Genomic DNA, 19,514 nt, shown 5'->3' with positions numbered 1-19,514 from the left:
TCCTTTATTTCTTATGCACTGTGAAATTTATTAACCATCTGCACATTTGTAAACAATTTAAAGCAGCAAGTACAGAATATTTCCATGTCTGTAGACCAACTGGTGCCAAATTGTACTGTGCAATAAAAAAAAAAAAAAAAAGATCTACTCATGTATATACATACATGTTTTGTTTACTGCTCAACAAGCATCTTGTAATAAAAAAAATCAAATCTTGCTTGGATCATGTGGTTCTTGTCTCCTGTAATCTAATATTTTATATGTTGCTCTCGGTGGTGACCGGTTTAAACTGTTAGAACCCGTTCGTCTTTGAAGTCTCAATGAAAAAAAGTTTTCATTAAAAGGCGACACCCACTGGGTCGTTATAAAGGTCTGTTCTTGTGCAGTTGTGAAACTGAATTAATACAAAGCTATTTACAGAATTTAATAATTGCAGAAATGCATCTGTAACTTACAGTTCCGTGAGACCTGTTACTTTTGCACACACGCAGCAGGTTCTTGTGGTTTCATTTTAAGTCAAAGCAATGACTTCGTTTGAATGGAATACATGTTTTAAAAATAAATCCTTGACATAAACTGACGAGATTCTTTCCATTCACTTTCAGAGGTCCAAAACAATCTAACCTCATGGTGTCCGGACTCCACCAGACCATTTAAACAAAAAAAAACTAAAAAAATCCTCAAAATTAAAAACAAAAATAACTAGGACCCATTCCATTTTCTAATCACACTTCTGCTCCGCGTCGTGGAGTAGCAGCAGTCGTCTCCATGCGTGCAAGTTCCCTGCAGAAGAAAACAAGATGAAGGTGCGCGTGTGAGCCATACGGTACTTTCTGAATGTGAGCGGCTTCTGTCAGAACTGAGTGACGCAGCCGACTCCCCTCAAAGAGAGAGCGTCTGCCACGGGTCTGACCTGTTTGAACTTCTTGCAGGGAAAGTTCTTCAACTGTGAAGAGTCTGTGATTTGGTTCTTTCTTTTGTTCTGGTACTTCTTCCTCTTGTCCTGCAGGTTTGGAGTGATTCCACCACTGGAGGAGAGGACGAAAGGTCAGTAGGGGATTTCAGAGGGAGGAGAGAGGCCGGCTAGGGGAGAGAAACAATAGCCTCTTTCATTTCGCCGTTTTGTTCCGTGATCTAGACATGTTCTCCGTGCCTCGCGGTCAACTGAAAGGTTCTAACACGGACCGAATGCCCAGATATTTGCCTGCATGAGGATAGAGACACAGAGCTCAGACCTTTGGGAGATTATCTGCGCCTGACACACTTTAGGAATGCTGCAGTTACAGCAAAAGCAGCAAAAGTGGAAGGTGCACTTGGCCTGTGATACTGGCGACAAATCAACCTGAAGTTTTACTGGTGGTCCTGAGATTTTCTAAGGTAGAGTAGGAGGCAGAATGTTTAGTTATCAGGCTCCTCTTCTGTGGTTCTAGTCTGAGGCAGATTTCCTGTTTACTTTAAGACGAGGCTTGAACGCTTCCTTTATGATAAAGCCTATAGTTAGGGTGGCTTGTATTTTCTGCACCATCTCCATAGTCATGCTGCATCAGGCTTAAGCTGCTGGAGGACATTTTGACCACTTTTCCTCACCAAAAATATGATTTTCTCTAAAGTATTAGTGTCATTAACCTTATGCTTCCATTGCTTTTTCTCTACATGAAAGTTGCATCTGGCATTTCTGCCAAAAACGTCCTGTTTTCTTCTTCGGCTCCGTCCGAATACCATTGCCAAAGTGCTAAGTGATTAGTGCTGTCTGAATAGTGCAGTCAGCAAGGAAGAAGGTAGGAGAAGGAACCTGTATGCTCCCTCCTGCGGCTAGTTTTGCCTAGGAACCCCACTCTGTCCCTTATCGATGCTAAGAAGCCTTACGGTATCCCACAATCCTTTGCACGACATGCTGTATCAGCATAGCCTCTTCACAGAAATCAACAAAAATGTCTGGAGAGAAAGAGAGCGTGCACACTGTATTTCATTTTCAGAAAGCTGTAGGCCCGATTTGACTCTCATCATCCATGTGCGTTTCTGTCACGTAATGACGTCAGAGTGGAAGGCTGTCTGAATTCAGCAGAGCTGTCCGAAAGCTCTTTTCCTACCCATGATATTGTTCTTATTGTTGACCCCGTGAAAGGTCAGGGAACAGGAGCTATAAGCTAGTAATTAAGGGTATTTAGATGAAGCCTTCTTATAAAGGACACCACCTGATGGTCTTCCAGTCTTTAACCGCGTCTAGACCCAATGAGCTACTGCTGTCATTACTATATGCTCAGTCTTCCATCCTATTGATTTTACAAATGGCTCAGAGTTTATATGTTGAGCTGCGTTTGTCTCCTAGATTAAGGCCAATAAAGGAGCCACTGCTGCCATTAACTGTACTTTAACATAGAAAGTACTCCTGACCCGTGATTCTGTTTTATCCGTGTGTGCTCCATCTTCTCAAACCCTGGTCAGCCACGGCTCATGAACGCTCGCCCTAAGCCAGGTTCTGCTGGAGGTCTCTTCTCGTTAAAGAAAATTCTCCTCATCACTGTCGCGCGTGCAGGTGAGAGTCATGTATGAGGGATTGCCTGGGAAAGCTGAAGAGACCAAACTTAGTCTGCTGTTCACTGTCGCCGTATGCTGGTTCAAGGAAAAGGATTGCTGCAAAGTCAGTAACTTGGGTTTGTTTATAGAAAACCTTTTGCCCATCTGCATAATAAAATTGAACAGGGTTTATGGATGGATGACAAGCGATCGGTCACTATCTCAGTACAATAGAATATAACTGACAAGTATTTTTTTTGTAATAATAATTCAAAATGATTAATGTAGATTTGTTACACACAATATATTTCAAGTGCTTATTTCTGTTAATTCTGAAGATTATGGCTTATAAATAATCAAATCCCAAAATTGTAGTCCAAAATCAGGAAAATTTAAATATTAAATGAAGAAAATGATTTTTTAATACAGGAATGCTAGTTATGAGCTACACAATCTGCTGACTTGACAGATTTCCAGCAGACAGTCATTGCTAAAGGGCTGGCCGCTCAGAGTGCTGTACTCAAGCACTTTCATAGAAAGTTTAGTGGAAGAAAAACTGACGGAAAGAGGCTTTTCAACTTTTTTTTAAATTGCAAAACAAAAATAAACTGTTGATGCTATTCTACTTAATGAGATGTGCGAGAGTGTGTGTGATTTACCCTGTTTTGGCCCGAGCTTTGGGGCCCCAGAAGGCCTGTGGGTTCTCCTGGAACCGGGTCAAATGACGTTTCCGAGACTGAGGGTTAGCATCCTCTCTTACTGTGAAGCAGGCTTCCAGCCTAAACACACACGTGCCGTGAATATATCAGGTGATATTACCATAACACATTCAAAACTGTTGTCTTTCTACACAGTAAAATCCAAACATGTCCTCATTCCAGTACGTGATTAAATGCTGCAGGTCGTCTCACCTTGGTTCGGAGGAACAGGATCTTGAACGCAGGACTGGTCTGAGACAGTTTCTCCCTCTTTACAGGATTTGTTTTCTCCTGCCACAGACGAGGATGCAAAGAACATGTGATCACGTATTCTTGTGTAAAGACTTGTGTTGGGCGAGGAAAGACGTGATTAAACTTTGCTGTACCAGCCGCGCATGATGTCCCAGATGACTCCAGGAGGCGCGTCTGTCTTAACTCCGTTTTTACAAGCGTGAGACAGAGAAACCTTGTGACCAGCGTGAGGAGGGCAGACCTGCAACGAGATGAATTCATTCAGGCCACGACGAACATTCGTTACCCTGAAGATAAAGGTACATTACTTCACGGTCCATCACAGGACAACACAGAGACAAAGGACAAACGGACCATGCACTAGGCTGGACGATCATTCAATAACAATATATATCGATCGATAGACGTGTGGCACGATAGGAAAAATAGGGTCGATAAAACTTCGATCTAGAAACAGTTTTTCCTTATACTAGTTACTATAGTTATTCTTTGTCGTATTTAATAACATAACTCAAGTCTCTTAAGTTATTTTTGTTTTTTTTTAATTCTGTTATGGTTAAAAAAGTTGGTTAAATAAAGATTTAATTGAAATTCTGTGTTTTGTTCTTTATTAAAATTAAATAATTAGCAATATCATAAAATGTCCAGGCAGAGCTGCACATAAAGTATGGTTTTAATATTTTCAATAATTATCGATATCGATCAATATGCATTTTTATTATCGATAAGCTTTTTTTTCTATATCGTCCAGCCCTACCATGCACACCTAAGGGCAAGGAGAGACTAATTACCTAACCTGTAATTAATCCAAAAAAAGGTTAAAAATAAAACAACTGGACTTCTAATGTGGAGCTGAAGACGTTTCGCTTCCCATCCAGGGAAAGCTTTCTCAATTCAAAATGTCTGGAGTCGTGTGGAGTTTCCAAGCTTTATCGATCTGCTGGTGAGTGGCAACATTCTCCTGTGAACCAGGCAAACCATGAGCCCAACGACTCTCCTATGTGAGGGGCGATCAGTTCCAGGTGAATCTTACATGCCGACTCTAAGCTCTAACCAGCGCCAGCAGGTCTATAAGCTTGGCCACTTCACGCTACTCCCAGATATTTAGTTTAGAAAACTTCCTAGATGGGAAGCGAACGTCTTCAGTTTCAGACTAGAAGTCCAATATATATATATATATATATATATATAATAATATATATATATATATATATATATGAGCTCATTTCACTTTCTTTTCAATTATTTTGTGCTGATCCCATCACATAAAATTAGTAAAAAACATTTAAATACAGGTTGAAATGTAACTAAACAGGTAAAAGCAAAAGCGGGTGAATGCTTTTGCAAGGCACTATAGATGGATTGATGAATGGAGAGATAAGGGGAGCTGATGGAGTGATGGACAGACGGACGAATCAATCAACGTACACCATTGATGGTTCGCTGTCTGGATACATGGATGGGTGTGCATATTTTCATCTAAAAAAAAAAAAACAAGTTTTCTAGGGGAGCAGCTTATTTTAAAAATATTCAAATATTTGTCATGTAGACAAAGGCAATTGAATAAAATATCCAGAAAAAACTTAAATGGTGCTCACTTATAGAATTAGTTTATGCATTGTTGCAAAATATAACTAAACTTGTCCTAGGTCATTTATTAGACATTTATGTCATTACATTTTTTTAACTCTTGGCTTACTGCATAATATGAAAACCTTGAGCTCATTCAAACCGGTGTGGTGCCTCTGTGAATTGGGCAGCATGATAAAAACAGACACCACTGATTTTCTAACGGGGGACACAAAGTGTCGCTGGCAGCTCTGCTGAGATTCAGCTCACAACCTGAATCCGTTGTTCCATTTTTCATGCCTTTTTGCATCTCCTCCTTAAGACGGTGGAGTTTTTGCTCCTGATTTGTCTTCCGATTCTTAAAATGGCCCGTACGGGTTTGTCTTTTGGAGATTTTGTCACTCATAATTAATCCTGCACGGCCTTTCCTTTAAAAACAAGCTCCAGATGCGCTTGTTGTGTAAAAAAAAAAAAAAAAAAAAAAAACTCGAAACATTAGAAAGATTTAATACGCTGGTAGAAAATACCACAATTCGTATTTTTTCATTTTACTTGCAGGTATTTGTAAAGATGTTCTGCTGATTGCTAAGTTAATGTAACGGCCTAGGAACTGTATAGTGAGATAGTAAGATAGTCTTTATTGATCTCACATTGGAGAAATTCACTTGTCACATCGGCTCAATAGTCAATCAATAGTCAGGAGTAGGAAAAGGTGCATCAGTTATATACAGTGTATCTTCCTATATACAGTGGATCAAAAAGAAATAAGAAAAAAAAAAGGAAAAAAAAAATACAAAAGAAATCAGAGTAGGCAGATGATGATTTCTTTTGTATTTTTATTCTTCTTATTATTATTTTTTGACGGGATGTAAGGTGGTGCCTACCTGAACTGGAGCAGGGAGGGAGTATTGCAGTGTATTGTGCTGCTCAGGCTGTCCACCGTGTAGTAAAGAGGCACGTCTTCCAGCTCCTGAAGCAAACATCAGAAAAAAAAAAAAAACATTCATCATGTTGTGCCATCAACCCAGCCTACCTGATCATAGCGAACCGACCCGGTGAGGGACTACCTCAGTCACCCATGCTGAGCATGCCTCAATGCGCTTGGACGTTCCAAATCTGGACGGGTTCCCCGACACGGCAGCTAGAACCTTCTGAACAAACTCCAGGTCGTGGATGGCTTCGGCCCAGATTGGACCACCCAGCTGCAGGAGACAACCAACAGACTTCAGCCTATGTGCAGTAAAACATGTTTATACCCTGATCACCACAAACCAGCAGAGCACGTTCCTGCTCGGGAAACATGAAAAAGATCTAAGTTCTCTATAAAGAACCGTGGACTAAAAGCACTCTGATACTTGGTGACGCCCTGTGTTGCATCTAAATGTCAGCGAGTTGATGTGTGCGTGCCACCTGGTGCCTCTGTCCACAGTGCTCACAATTCCGGTCCAACCGGGGGTCCCGTGGCTGCAGAATACTTCATGCTGAAACCACAGAACTCAACTTCAACACATAAACAACTATAATGAGATTACAGTACACAAAACAGTGAGAGAAAAACATTGAAACAGTCTAAAACTGTCAAGACTATGTGGAAAAAACCTAACATCAAGGATGTAGAACGAGCCAGAATGTCTGTAAAAAAATAACATGGATGAAACTTAGACACATTTATAAAGCTCTTCTAGACTGGCAGTGACAAGAATGTCTTGGTTCTGATATTTCAACTTTAAAGGCCAATATATATTAGTAGGAACAGAGAAGTGTGTTCTTTTCATCAAGGATGCAAGAACAAGAACAACATTCTTGCTGACTGCTACATTTCATACTTTACAAGAAGTGCAGACTTCCCAGGAAGTCTTCACAGCTCTCTCCCACTGCATGTTACTCGGACACGACAAGACAAGAAAAAAAAAAAAACGTCTGGCTATTTTATGCATTGTGAACAAGCTGCAAGAACTACCAGGCCAGTGCGGCAAGAACAGAATGATGTGATTTGGTTCTTGCTGCCCTGAAACAGATCAAATGCTTCTACTGGCCTCCACTTTTAGGCAGGAGTTTGTTCATCAGACCGGGGTCAGACTTACTGCTTTCCGTGGCTCATCCTTCTGCCCATTCTCTGCAAGTGGAAGGAGCCACAGCCGACACAGTTGTACACCAAGGCCTGCTTACTGCAACACAGGAACACGGACAAAAAGACTTTAGGCAATTTTACGTTTATTTCCATTTTGGTTTGCATTAAACATTGTCGCTGATAAAGTTCACTCAATCCCAGGTTTGAATGTACTTAAGGTGTGTGTTAATGGTAGCTATATATATTTACAAGCAGCAACGTTATTTCTAATGTGCTTGGTTTCTTGTTACAATATTAACTGTAAAAAAAACTAATGTTATATTGTTCTTCTGTGTTGTCATTCATGGTGTCTTCATTTGTCTTTATTCTATCATTTCTTCTCTCTACATAATTTCCTGGCTACAGGTACTTAAAAATATAAGTAATTAATAAATAAAGTTGAAGATTATAATGCACAATAAATAAATAAGGTAATTATTACAAAGGTGAATAAATAAATAAGCTAATTAAAAGAGATATATACATTTATGTCTGACTGTATAATTTAATTTCTACCTTCATTTATTAATTTGGTGGCAATTAGTTGCATGCTTATTTATTTATTGAGCATTTATTTATTTCTGTATTTATTTTTAGATATGGAAGACTTGGTCCTCCATAAGAATTTAGATATAGAAAGACAAAATAAAATAACTTTTGGTGAAAAAAGTGAATAAATAAATAAATAAAGCAAATATAATGGGATTCCAAACCAATCTATAAATTTGAGGAAAAAACAAATCAAGCTGAGATGTTTCAATTCTAAGATAAAGGATGCAAACTGAAAACAAATCAAGGGAAGGGGTCTTTTTTTCCCTTTGAAAATCCTGGTTTTGTCTTTTATAATAACAGTCTGATGACACCTGAAAAAAAACCGATTTTCTTTGTTTTCCTGACTTTTATTTTAAGCTAACAATAAAAAGCTAGAGTAAAACAAGCGCAAACCTATTAAGCTAAGGTTAAATTCTAGGAAATCCTGATAAGATCATCTAAAATCTGCTTCAGAAAACGTTTATCTGAAGGAAATAAAAAGTTTAAACATATCAACGCTCCATTTGAAATCATTTTGAGTTTTCTGTTGTTCACGGATCTCAATCTCCAGTTTTGTTTCCAACTTTGCTTCCAGATTCGCTTTCTGCAGTGGCCCAGTTTCAGGATCATTCATCTTTCATCATTCAGCATATCCAGCCTTTGTTCAGAGAAGGTTTACACGCGCCCGTGTGTGTGCGTGCGCGTAAGTGTGTGTGTGTGTGTGTCAGAGAGAGAAAGACAAAGCCAGACAGAGAAAGTACCTAACGGAGTTTTTGACAGTAGCCTGTCCTGTGAAGACTCTTACAAAGACCCGAATGTAAAAGTCGGCGCTGATGGACAGCAGCGGCTGGATGTAGCGCTGGTACACTCCTGCCCGCTGGTCCAAACTGTGCAGGATGATACGAAGAGCCTGCAGAGGAAGCGACAACGTTTATTTATCGCAGTGAAACCGTGGGCGCAAACAACAATCTGCACGATCAGACTTGAACGGAAATCCTTTTAGTCTTCAGCTTTTTATCTTACATAAAGAGTGAATCTGAAAATGTTCACTCTTTCTCTGCTGTTCGGTTGTCTAAAGCCACAACAAAACCAAAGACTCTACAACTTCCACCTTTTACTTTAAGTCACTGTATTTAAAAAATAAATATCCCAATAAGGGAGTAGTTTGATTTTTCTTACCACTAAAAATGCATCTAAACACAATTTAACGCCATTCCATGTTAGTTATAAAAACTAACACGTGATCATGTGTGTTGCTACTTTATGTGCTTTGATGTTTTAATGAGCTGAGAAATAACTGAGTAAATTATGCTCTATCTGTACTTTGTCTAAAGTGTTACATCTTATTTATTAAGTTTATTTTTGTTCTTAGGTGCTTTACCCTCCAGATGAAAGAAATTCTGATTTCCAGTCGAAATGTGCCACTAGCAGATCAATGGAAATGGGGAAAAAAACTGCACACTATGTTTCCACATCTGATCAGCCTTAAAAAAAGTCAAATTAGAACCAAAAACGAAACTTTTAAAATGTATGCAAACATTTTAGCCTGTCCACAATCCCAGTAATAGATTTTTATAAAGTAAGACTGACGCATCCAGATCAGAGATTTAAAGTCAAAGCACCAACACGTCTGCACGCTCAGCGCATGCACGTTTGTTTTCACATTTCATTTCCCTCACCATCTCGTGACAGTATTTGGCCTTGATGGAGACTGAGCCGTATTTGCTGTAGCAGGTTTCTCCGTTGTTTCCCGCCATCACGGCCATGTCTGTGCAGGTAACGCACAGCAGACCTGAGAGAGAGGAAGCAGACAACGGTCAGCAAAGACAGGCGGATTTAACGGGGATTTATTACATGCAAAACGGTTCAATCTTATTCAAATCTGATCATCATAACACTTTTATATCTGTTAAAAAAATGAAAACTGATTGCAAATACTTCAAGCTTGTTAAAGGCTGATGTTGACAAAAGCACCTTTGTCAGAATGTCAACTAGGACTCATATGACAGATGTTAAAGACACCTTTTCCACAGACATGTCCAGTTTTTAAAACTGTTAAGAGTTGCTGCTGCAAAAACGGCTTTCTTTTAGAGTCACATAGAACCAAATCACTACAACGTAGAAAAAAAAATATTTTTTTGGAGAGAAAAATAAGGAGATAGAAAAAAAAAAAGACGTAATTGTTTTAGTTAGTATAAGCATAAATGAACAGAGGTTGTGTGTTTTATGTAGAAAAAGAGAAAAGATGTTACTCTGCTTATTCGGGTTAAAATTAATGTGTGTTTGCAAAATTCTGAAACCGGCCAGCTGAGACTGAAAAATATCATCATTGGATTATAAAACAGACACAATAAGAATGTATGAACTTTAAACCACTGATAGAAGGACTTCACCAAAACACCCTGAATTATTCCAAAGTGTCCTTTAGATTGTGGGCTTAGTTTCTGATGGACAAAAAAAAAGAGAAACTTTTCCATTTCCCAGTGGCAGAAGAATCCACAATAAGATGGACGATGTTTTTATTCTAAACCGTAAAATATCTCCGGTGACTTTTGTTTACACCCTGATATAGTAGGAAACTTGCAGGAACCTGGAATCAAATGTTTGTTTTTTTACTGCAAACTTGACAACAGTTTGCAGTAAAATATATTCTTAGTGAAAAGAAATTAGGAAAAAAAATGTTTTTTGCAAATCCACCCAATCTGATAAGTATATAATACAATTTAGGACTATTTTGATAAATATGTTTGCTGCCTAAGAAGGTTAAACCATGTGAATTTCATTGTTTATCAAAAACAGATGGATCTTGAAAACAGTTTTAAAATGCAATTTAAACATATTGGCAGCAAATCTAGGAGGTTTGTCCTACATATGTACATAGAAATAAAAATCTAATTGCCTCATAAATTTATTGAATGAGGTAGAAATAGAATATCCTGATTTTATTTATAGTTTTCTCGATCATGAACATCAATAATCGGAGAGAAATTAAATCATTGTCATGCTATGGATGGTGTTACTGGGTCCTGTGGAAATGAAACAATATTGACCTCATTTAATGTGCCGTACTTACGGCTGTGAGTAACGTTAAGCTCCTCTTTAATGCATGAGATGAAACAGAAGCGGGATGATTGCCGATCAGAACAACTCACCTCCTTCACTGACAGCCTGCACGGCCGCATCCAGGAACGCTGCAGGGCTTCCGTAGGGATCCAGGTCAATAACGTCGTACCGCTCCTTCTTCCCTCGCATTTCGTACATTAACATGCTGTGTAACCACAAAACAAGAGATGAACGGAACAAGAAAAAATGCTGAGAAAATGGCATAATCGCTACTTCTGAGATTAAACTTTGACCCCTGCTGAGAGAGAAACAATTAAAATGGATGGTTTGTACCAAAAAAAAATGTAAACCAAATGAATGACATAAAGAAATTCAAAGCTCAAGATAAAACCAACTGTGGTAAAACAGTAACAAAGGAACTCCTGACAATAAGAGCATCTGATTACTGAATAAAGAAGCAGGCTGGTACCTTGCATCCCTGCAGCTGGCCTGCAGCAGGTGGTCGACTCCGTTGTACTGGGCGTTGCGCCCGATCAGCGCCGCCGCCTTGACGGAGAAGTCGTTGGCGGTGACACTCTGCAGGCCGGGCACCTCCAGAGCAAAACGCACCGAGCGCAAACCCGAAGCTGCGAGGCCCTCCAGGACACGAAGACCTTTCTGAAGCCGACGGTTTGAGGAAACAAGACAATTATCCCAGATGAACCTCAAAAAGCTACGCTGCGTGAATAAGCAAAAAGACAAAAGCTCCTAAACCCCTAACAGATCCAATGAAATACACCTAATTAAAGCCTTTTTATTAGCATTCCAGCTTTCATTTTTTAATTTGATTACAGTTTCTAGAAACTTTAAATTGGTAATTCATGATTGGGGGTGTAAACATGACATGGCCCAGACGCACAGCGCCCCGGGCTAAAGCAGGGTGTATATTTATCTCAGCGATCAGGATGGCATGGCTGTTTAATTCAATTCAATTCAATTTTATTTATACAGCGTCAATTCATGAAACATGTCATCTCAAGGCACTTTAGAAAATCAAATTCAATCATATTATACAGATTGGTTAAAAATTGTTTAACATATGCTCCAAAGCTCGCTAAGAGAGACCCGTAGTAAAATGTGGAACCTTAGGGTTAGCCTAAATGCTACCAACATGCCAATCGGTCATTCGGAGGGCAAAACAAAAAGCATTTATGGTCTTAGCATCACTAATGTAAACATGTGGAGTTTATCAAACTCTACGGCACAGGTAGGGAATCGGGCTTCAGGAAAGTGGAAACCGTGCCTAGTTTTCCTTCATCCTCTTCACTTAAACAGGTGATTTTAGTCCCTGTCTTTGATGTGGAGCTGGAAATGAAGATGGTTGGAACTAATCTCTGGACTGGCTTTTCTTTTTACTTTCTGAACCTGGATTCCCCACCTCTGCTCTACAGGAGCCATAAGACGGAGCTTCTCAGCAACAAACTCCACAGGTGGGTTTGATCTAAAACAAAGGATGAATATGAGGAAGAGCACCTCATGCCCGTCATTAAGTAGTGGATCTGTCGTGCTGTGGGCCTGTTTCTTAGACTTAGACAACTTTATTTGTCATTTTGTATGCACAGAGTGCGTACAGAACGAAATTTCTTTGCATACAGTTTCTCTTCGAAAGGTCTGGAAACCTCCCACTGCGTGGCAACATGAAGTCTTTGAAATACTTCAACCTTTTACGTATAACGTGGAGGACTCTATGTAAATTAAGTAAACTAAAAAACAAGGCGTGATTGGGTGATTCAACGGGTACGCAAAAGATTTGATTGTTGTTGGTTTATTTTTTACTTTTTTAAGATTTTTAAGTGTGAGGTTATGAATTCCTGATGACAGATTTATTTATATTAAGGCCAAAAAAAAAAAACACACTCGGCTCAGTGTTAGTTTTCACGGCGTGAGATTTTATTTTAAGCAGTTCAGTCACTGTCTAAATGTTTTCAATTTAAAAAGAAGTAATCTACAAAGACTAAAGCAAAAAAAAAAAAACATTAGTCAATCTCCTCTGTGCTGGACAATGTTGTAATGTTTCAACAATGTTGAAATTGTGCAATTACCTCCTCCAACCACTTGGGGCCACCAAAGTGTGAAACTACCAGTAGGCGATTAACACAAGCAGCTTGATGGAAGCCTTTATTAATCAAGTTTCACATTTGAGCCAGTAAGTGTGTATTTTTAGCACAGGAAGCCCCCCCCCCACTCCCAGTGGAAATCTGACCGCTCACTGTCACAGGCGTTGTGCGTCACTTCAGACGGGAGAGGCACTTAAAGCTTTTTGTCTGGTCACCGCTTCAGTTTTTAAACGGCCCACATCAACTAAAGAAGCAGCTCCTATGAATTCAGCATCCGCCGTCGTCCCGTGTTGCGAACGCAGCGGCAGAAACGTGTTTACTGTGTGCTGGAAATTCCTCGCATACCTCGCATTTTTCCCCCACTCTCGCAGTAACTTCGGGCTCTCCTGCGCCGTTTTCCTCCGCTGCCGGCACGTCGGCCTCGTTCGTCTCCTCCGACAGAGAGACCACCACTCTCTCTTTCTCCCCCGGGACGAGCACCTTCACCCCACGCTGGGCCATCAGGTCTCGAGCAAACTCCGTGATCACAGCACATCTGGAGGGGGGGGGGGATAAGTGAGAGATTGCTTCTGGATGAAGACATTAACGAGAAGAAACAAGCAGAGCTTAAAAACAACATTAAACCCTTTCTTTTTGCCAAATCTGTTTTTAAAACAACACTTTCCATATGTTTTGCTCCAGTGATCCAGCAAGTTTAAAACGGTGGTCACTGATCGAGGACACTCTTGACAACTACTGCTGAAGTCGCCTTACGTTAAATCCCTGTTAAACTCCTGGACGGGGTTGTAGAACACCTCGTTGGCGTCAGGAAACAAGATGGCAGCCTTTCCCTCTCTGACAACGGTCTCTCCGGGTAACAGGTCCACGGCAGACGGTCCCTCTGCGCCACGCGTTGCGGCCGTGCCGTTCCCGCCCGCCGGAGACTCAGCCGGCGTGCAAGAGGGGTCAGTGGCGGTGACCTGGGGATCCATGGAGACCCGCCTCCTCCCAGAAGCGCAGCTGGCGGCACTCCTCCAAAAAACCTGTTTCGCTGAGCGCGAGAGGGACGGATGCAGCCGGCGGGGGACGAGGACGGTGAGAGGGAGCCGCCGGGCAGTCCGTACCAACATGCAGCGCAACCTGCAAAACACAGACATCTCAGAGATGGTGAAGAATGTTCTATAACATTGTTACATAAAGCAGCCGGTGACCACTTTCCCCTGATCGTTCGTCAAACTGTCCTCTGTCAGGTGGGCTCCTACGAGTACCGGGGGGAGTTATACAGTCATGTCTCCAATTTGCATTGTTTGTTATTTCAGCTGTTAACTTTTTGCTCTTATTTTTTTTTCTTCATAGTAGGTACACCTGGTCTGGCGTTCTGTTAACTGTGACATCATCCAGGGAAGACAGATCATCCGCTATTACCATCTAATGTAGAACAGATTACTAGATCAATGTGTGCTTCTGTGCTTTCTGTGTCTCTGCTCTGTCTTCTCTAACCCCCAGTCGGTCGAGGCAGATGACCGTTCATACTGAGCCCAGTTCTGCTGGAGGTTTTACCTTCCCGTTAATGGGGAGTTTTTCTTTCCACTGTTGCTTCATGCTTGCTCAGTATGAGCCTCATACTATGAGGGATTGCTACAAAGCCATGGACTATGCAGATGACTGTCCCTGTGGCTCTACGTTTCTTCAGGAGGAGTGAATGCTGCTTGTCAAGACTTGATGCCTTCTACTGGGTTTCCTTAGATATGAAACTTTTTGACTAATCTGTATAATCTGGGGGCTGCACAGTGGGTAGCTCTGTTGCCTTGCAGCAAGACTTCTGCATGGAGTTTGAATGTTCTCCCTGTGCATGCATGGGTTCTCTCCGGGTACTCCGGCTTCCTCCCACAGTCAAAAAACATGACTGTTAGGTTAATTGGTCTCTAAAATTGTCCTTAGGCGTGAGTGTGTGTGAGAATAAAGCTTATCTTATGTTAATGGTTGTTTGTCCTGTCTGTCTATGTGTTGCCCTGCGACTGACTGGCGACCTGTCCAGAGTGTACCCCGCCTCTAGCCCATTGAACTCCTGGAGATAGGCACCAGCACCTCTTGCGATCCCATGAGGGATATAGCGAGGATGGATGGAAGTATAATCTGATTGAATTTGTCTTTGGAAAGTACCTTGAGATGACATGTTTCATGAATTGGCGCTATATAAATAAAACTTAATTGAATGTCTTCCTGGAACAAGCATACTGACGATCTGTGTTCCAAACCAAAGCAGAGGATACATTTACTCAGAAGATCCAGACTCGTAAAAAGGGTTTCATAAAAAAGATCACGCTCTTCTTCTACCAGGCAGTGACGGAGAGCTTATTACGGTTTAGCACACAAGCTTGGTATGGAAACATGTCAGCCCCAGCCAAACAAAAAAAAAACTCTCCCCTGCAGTTAGAACTGCCAGAAAAGTTAGCGGCGAGAAAGATCATTAATCCATCCGGCCACTGTTTGAACGATCATTGCTGAAAACTGCCGATATAAAGTCTGGTCGGCGTCCAAGTCCTTTTTGACGCTCAAAAGCCGTTTTGGTCTAAACGCAGCATTTATTGAGGTTTTCATTGATAGACCAACACAGAATAAAGCTTAACTGTTAAGAGGAAGTAAAAGTGATATGTTGGTTTTAATGAACAAATATGAAACGTGTGAATATTTTATAGAACCACCCACATCAGGCAACAATTACAGCAGAAGGTCCTCCTTCAAGGCCATCCCTTGACAGGCTTTTAGTTTTGCCATACTCTTTCCACTCATATGCTTGACTAGTCCAAATTCTGTGTGTGATGCTCAAACCCTATTTGAACCCTTTCTAAAACCATCATCCTGGGTATTAGGGAATAGGGAGATGAAGCTATATGTACACACCATTTAAACGCATTTATTTGTCAAAGAAATAGGACAAAACCATGTAATTTTGCATCCGTCTCACAATCACGTGCCACTTTGTGTTGGAGTCAAAATCCCCCCAAAAATACTTTGAAGTTTTTGCATAAAACAAGACTAAATGTAAAACAGCTTTAAGGTGCATTGATTCTTTTTTTTTAAAAAAGGTGCTGTAAAAAGCTCAGCATGTCAGACTTTTTGCAAGCGAGATAAACACACCATATGATACCAAACAAGAACTTTCCCAACTGTCTTCATGGAGGGAAAGCATTTGTTTAAGTTGACTAATCAGCTAAATAAATAATAAAAAAAATGTTAAGAGATCAATCAACTAAAAGTCTGATCCTACAGGCAGCATTTTAAAGCATGCTGAGCGGCTGATTTAATAACACTGCTTGGTTTTTGGTTTGATTTCAGGGACCTTCTGGTCCTCACTTCAACAGGCAAAGAGCAAAAGATGCATTCAGTAATTCTTCACTGTAAAAAGAATCCCCAAAAAACAGTTACCTGATCAGTTGCCAATTTTCAGTTAATTAAAACTTTTGTTTCCAACTTAGTTGAAGTTATTGATATGTTTCCATAGATGTTTACACACATAGATGAGACCATTTTAACCTTTAAATGAGGCTAATGAAGACATTTAGAGACAGGTTTAAAAAAATCCCAGCAAAACTCTAAATAAATAACTAAAAGAATAAAAAAATAAAACCTAAAAAGAATGCAATGTGACAACAAAAAAGCAACCTGAGCCAGATCTCATATTTCCAAAGCAGGACACGACTTTGTGATTAAGGTTCAATTAATTTTAAGTATTTGGAAACTGAGTTAGACCTCCTATTAGATTCAGCTGCTTACGTTTTTTTTTTTGTTTTTTTTTTGACGTAACAATTGATAATAGTCTGTAATATTGAACGAGGTCATGTGTGTCTACTAGATGAAACAGCCTTCTAGGCAAACAAAAGAACTTGATCCAAAGTAAAACAAAAACAAAACAAGCCCATTTCACATACATGATGCTAGTCGGGCTAAACAAGTAGTGCTAATAGTTTTAGTTGTTTTTTTTTTGTTTGTTTTTACCTGTGACACTTCCGCCTGTCGGACTCTGCTATTCCCGTTTATAAAGCGTAATTTTTGCCCCACAATATTATGGTGTCCTGTTCTGTCGGCTTGTGTGCTGTTTGCTCAAACTAGCACATGGGAGCAGCCATGATTGGATTGACTATACGGAAGCCTGTGCGGCTCAAAGAGAAGGTCTGAGGCGTTCGGATTCCCCTGTATGGCAAGTCGTTTTACCATATAGTAGAATAATAGAACGAGTATTCAAACGTTCAAAAAATACCTTCTTTCCGTTCACATTCCACATCGTAGGTGCCTTAATATTGTTGATTATTCCCCTTAAAACAAATAATGTCACTTTTCCCATACATGCGTGTTAGGCACATTCTTCATGTGGCGTGAATGATTACTAACATCTAAAGTCTAATTTCTAAAAGCAAAAAAGTTTTGTAAATGATAACTTTTAGTTTAGATTGTTAAACAACACCCTATGTCTATGTTTAATATCAATTTGGATATGTGATCATGAGATATAAAGCCATTCTAACATGAAGATGAAGTAGATACTACGTCAAATTCCTTGTAAGTGCAAACCTACTTGGCGATTAAACTTGATTCTGATTCTGATTTTGATTATGATGTTATGCCTGGTAAAAATCTACAGTGAAACATGATTTTCTGGTAAGAATTCTATGATCCCTTTCAACAACATCGCCGTTGGATCATAAAGAATCTATTTGTTTCACGAGTGCACAATATTACATCATATACAAATATCATGTCTACTTTTTTAAACATCTTGTCACATTGCAACTGCAAACTTCAACGTATTTCATTGAAACTTTATGTGATAGACTAACAGCACTGCACAATTGTGAATCGTGGTTTGCAAAATGTTCTACAAATAAAATTGGAAGAGTGGTTTCTTGGGGAGGGAATACATATAAATGAGTATATTTTGAATTTTTAGCATCCTAATTAAAAATTTTTGCTTCCTCTTCCTTCCATTTCTTAATTTGCTAATACTTTTTGTTGGCGTCTCAAAAGATCCCAATAACCTCAATCCCTGAAGTTTAAAATTGTAACAATATCTAAAAATATTTCAAGGGGTATTAATAAGTTTTCAAGGCACTGTAGAATGTGTCCATACCTATTAGCTACAGATCCGTCCAAAAAGGGAATGACGTATAAAGAAAAACAGAGTGAGCGGGTTCATCAGTTAACAGGAATCTGGCCTACATTTCTCCCAGAAAAAAAAACACGTGTATAACACGTCAGTCTGCTTTCATGAATAATAATTTAATTTTGCCATGTTTGCATTTTAATGAAAAAGGCTAAACATAGCCTATAGAATAACAACCATAGCCTAGATTTAAAAAGTGAGAAGTTTGAATTCTCTCTGCAGAAAGAAGATTTAGGCTTGTTTCACAAGCATGTTCCCAGCAGAACACCAAGGTCACATAACCTGCTGCTTTTAGATGTCCCTATAGGTCTCTATCTTGTGAACCTTTTCTGTTGGAACTGTGGATTAATCTTTGACTCAGTGTGACCAATAACGTGAATGATTTGAAATCTCTTTTGAGGACTCATCTTTTTAATTTGCATTTTCAATTCCAGCTAAGCATTTATAAATGGTTGTTTTGATTATTTGATGTTTTTATTTACTTTTGTTTTATGAACCTGCACAGCACTTTGGTCGCTTTGCTGTGTAAAGGACTTTAGAAATAAAGTATGATATGATTTTAAAAGGCCACTGCATTGCATAAATCCAGCCTGTCTAGGAAAACATTTTTTGCACATCATCGTGTTATCGTTCAAGATGTGTACGAGTTTAGTAATTCCTCTTCCATGTCATTGCAACAGGACGAATCAGTCTGAAGATATGATGCGGCGTAGAATTAAATAAACCTGCTGAACTGTAATTGTTCTGAAAAAAATAAATATTCTTTAGAGATCTACAATGAAATGTAGATGATTTTGGTCCCCATTAGATGTTTTATTTTTTTCTCTCTCTCTCTTCTAAAAAAAGCTTTTTTTTTATGCTTTTTTCTTTTTTACCTGTAGCACTTGGAGATCTTTTGATGGAAAGTGCAGTATAAATTAAATGTATTATTATTATTATTATTATTCATTACAATGAACATTGATTCAAACGTGGAATTCCCATGTTCAATTGTGCAAAAACAGCATTACATCTGTCACCTTCATCATGCTCACTGCAAGATAGCCTAAATAGGGGAGCCTAAACACATTTTTCATAAATCATAAATTAATGGAAGTGGATGAATAAAAGTTGCTCTTTTATAGCATATCTTTCTATCTATCTATCTATCTATCTATCTATCTATATATATATATATATATATATATATATATATATATATATATATATATATATATATATATATATATATATATATATATATATATATATTCATCACCCCTCTGCGTTCAGTGGTTTGCATTACCTACCTCCACTGCACGTTTATGCCCACAGACCTGAACATCTGGATGGGGGCGCTGTGACAATGGATGCCCAGAGAGCGTGGCGCTATACATCTGACACAGGAGAATTATAGAGTTAATAGTATTTGGCATGACAGGGAGAGAGAGTGGGGAGCGCAGTGCCGTTCCTGAGTGCAGTCTCATCCTGTTTAGTATTCACTGTGCGCAGCGCCTGGAGGCCCTGGAGGGCTCACCTGCCCGGAGTCTAGACGCGCT

At 39.5% G+C, this 19,514-nt stretch overlaps 1 pseudogene; it reads right to left on the bottom strand.

The window, feature by feature from the left end:
* Positions 1 to 409: 409 nt before the first annotated feature.
* On the bottom strand, positions 410 to 19,337 carry LOC118565167 (annotated as a pseudogene).
* Between the last annotated feature and the right edge of the window lie 177 nt (positions 19,338 to 19,514).

The sequence above is a fragment of the Fundulus heteroclitus genome, chromosome 13 (assembly GCF_011125445.2).
Source record: "Fundulus heteroclitus isolate FHET01 chromosome 13, MU-UCD_Fhet_4.1, whole genome shotgun sequence".
Taxonomy (NCBI): Eukaryota; Metazoa; Chordata; class Actinopteri; order Cyprinodontiformes; family Fundulidae; genus Fundulus; species Fundulus heteroclitus.
Note: the sequence above shows the minus strand (reverse complement) of the source record. Positions and strands in the feature narration are given on the sequence as shown.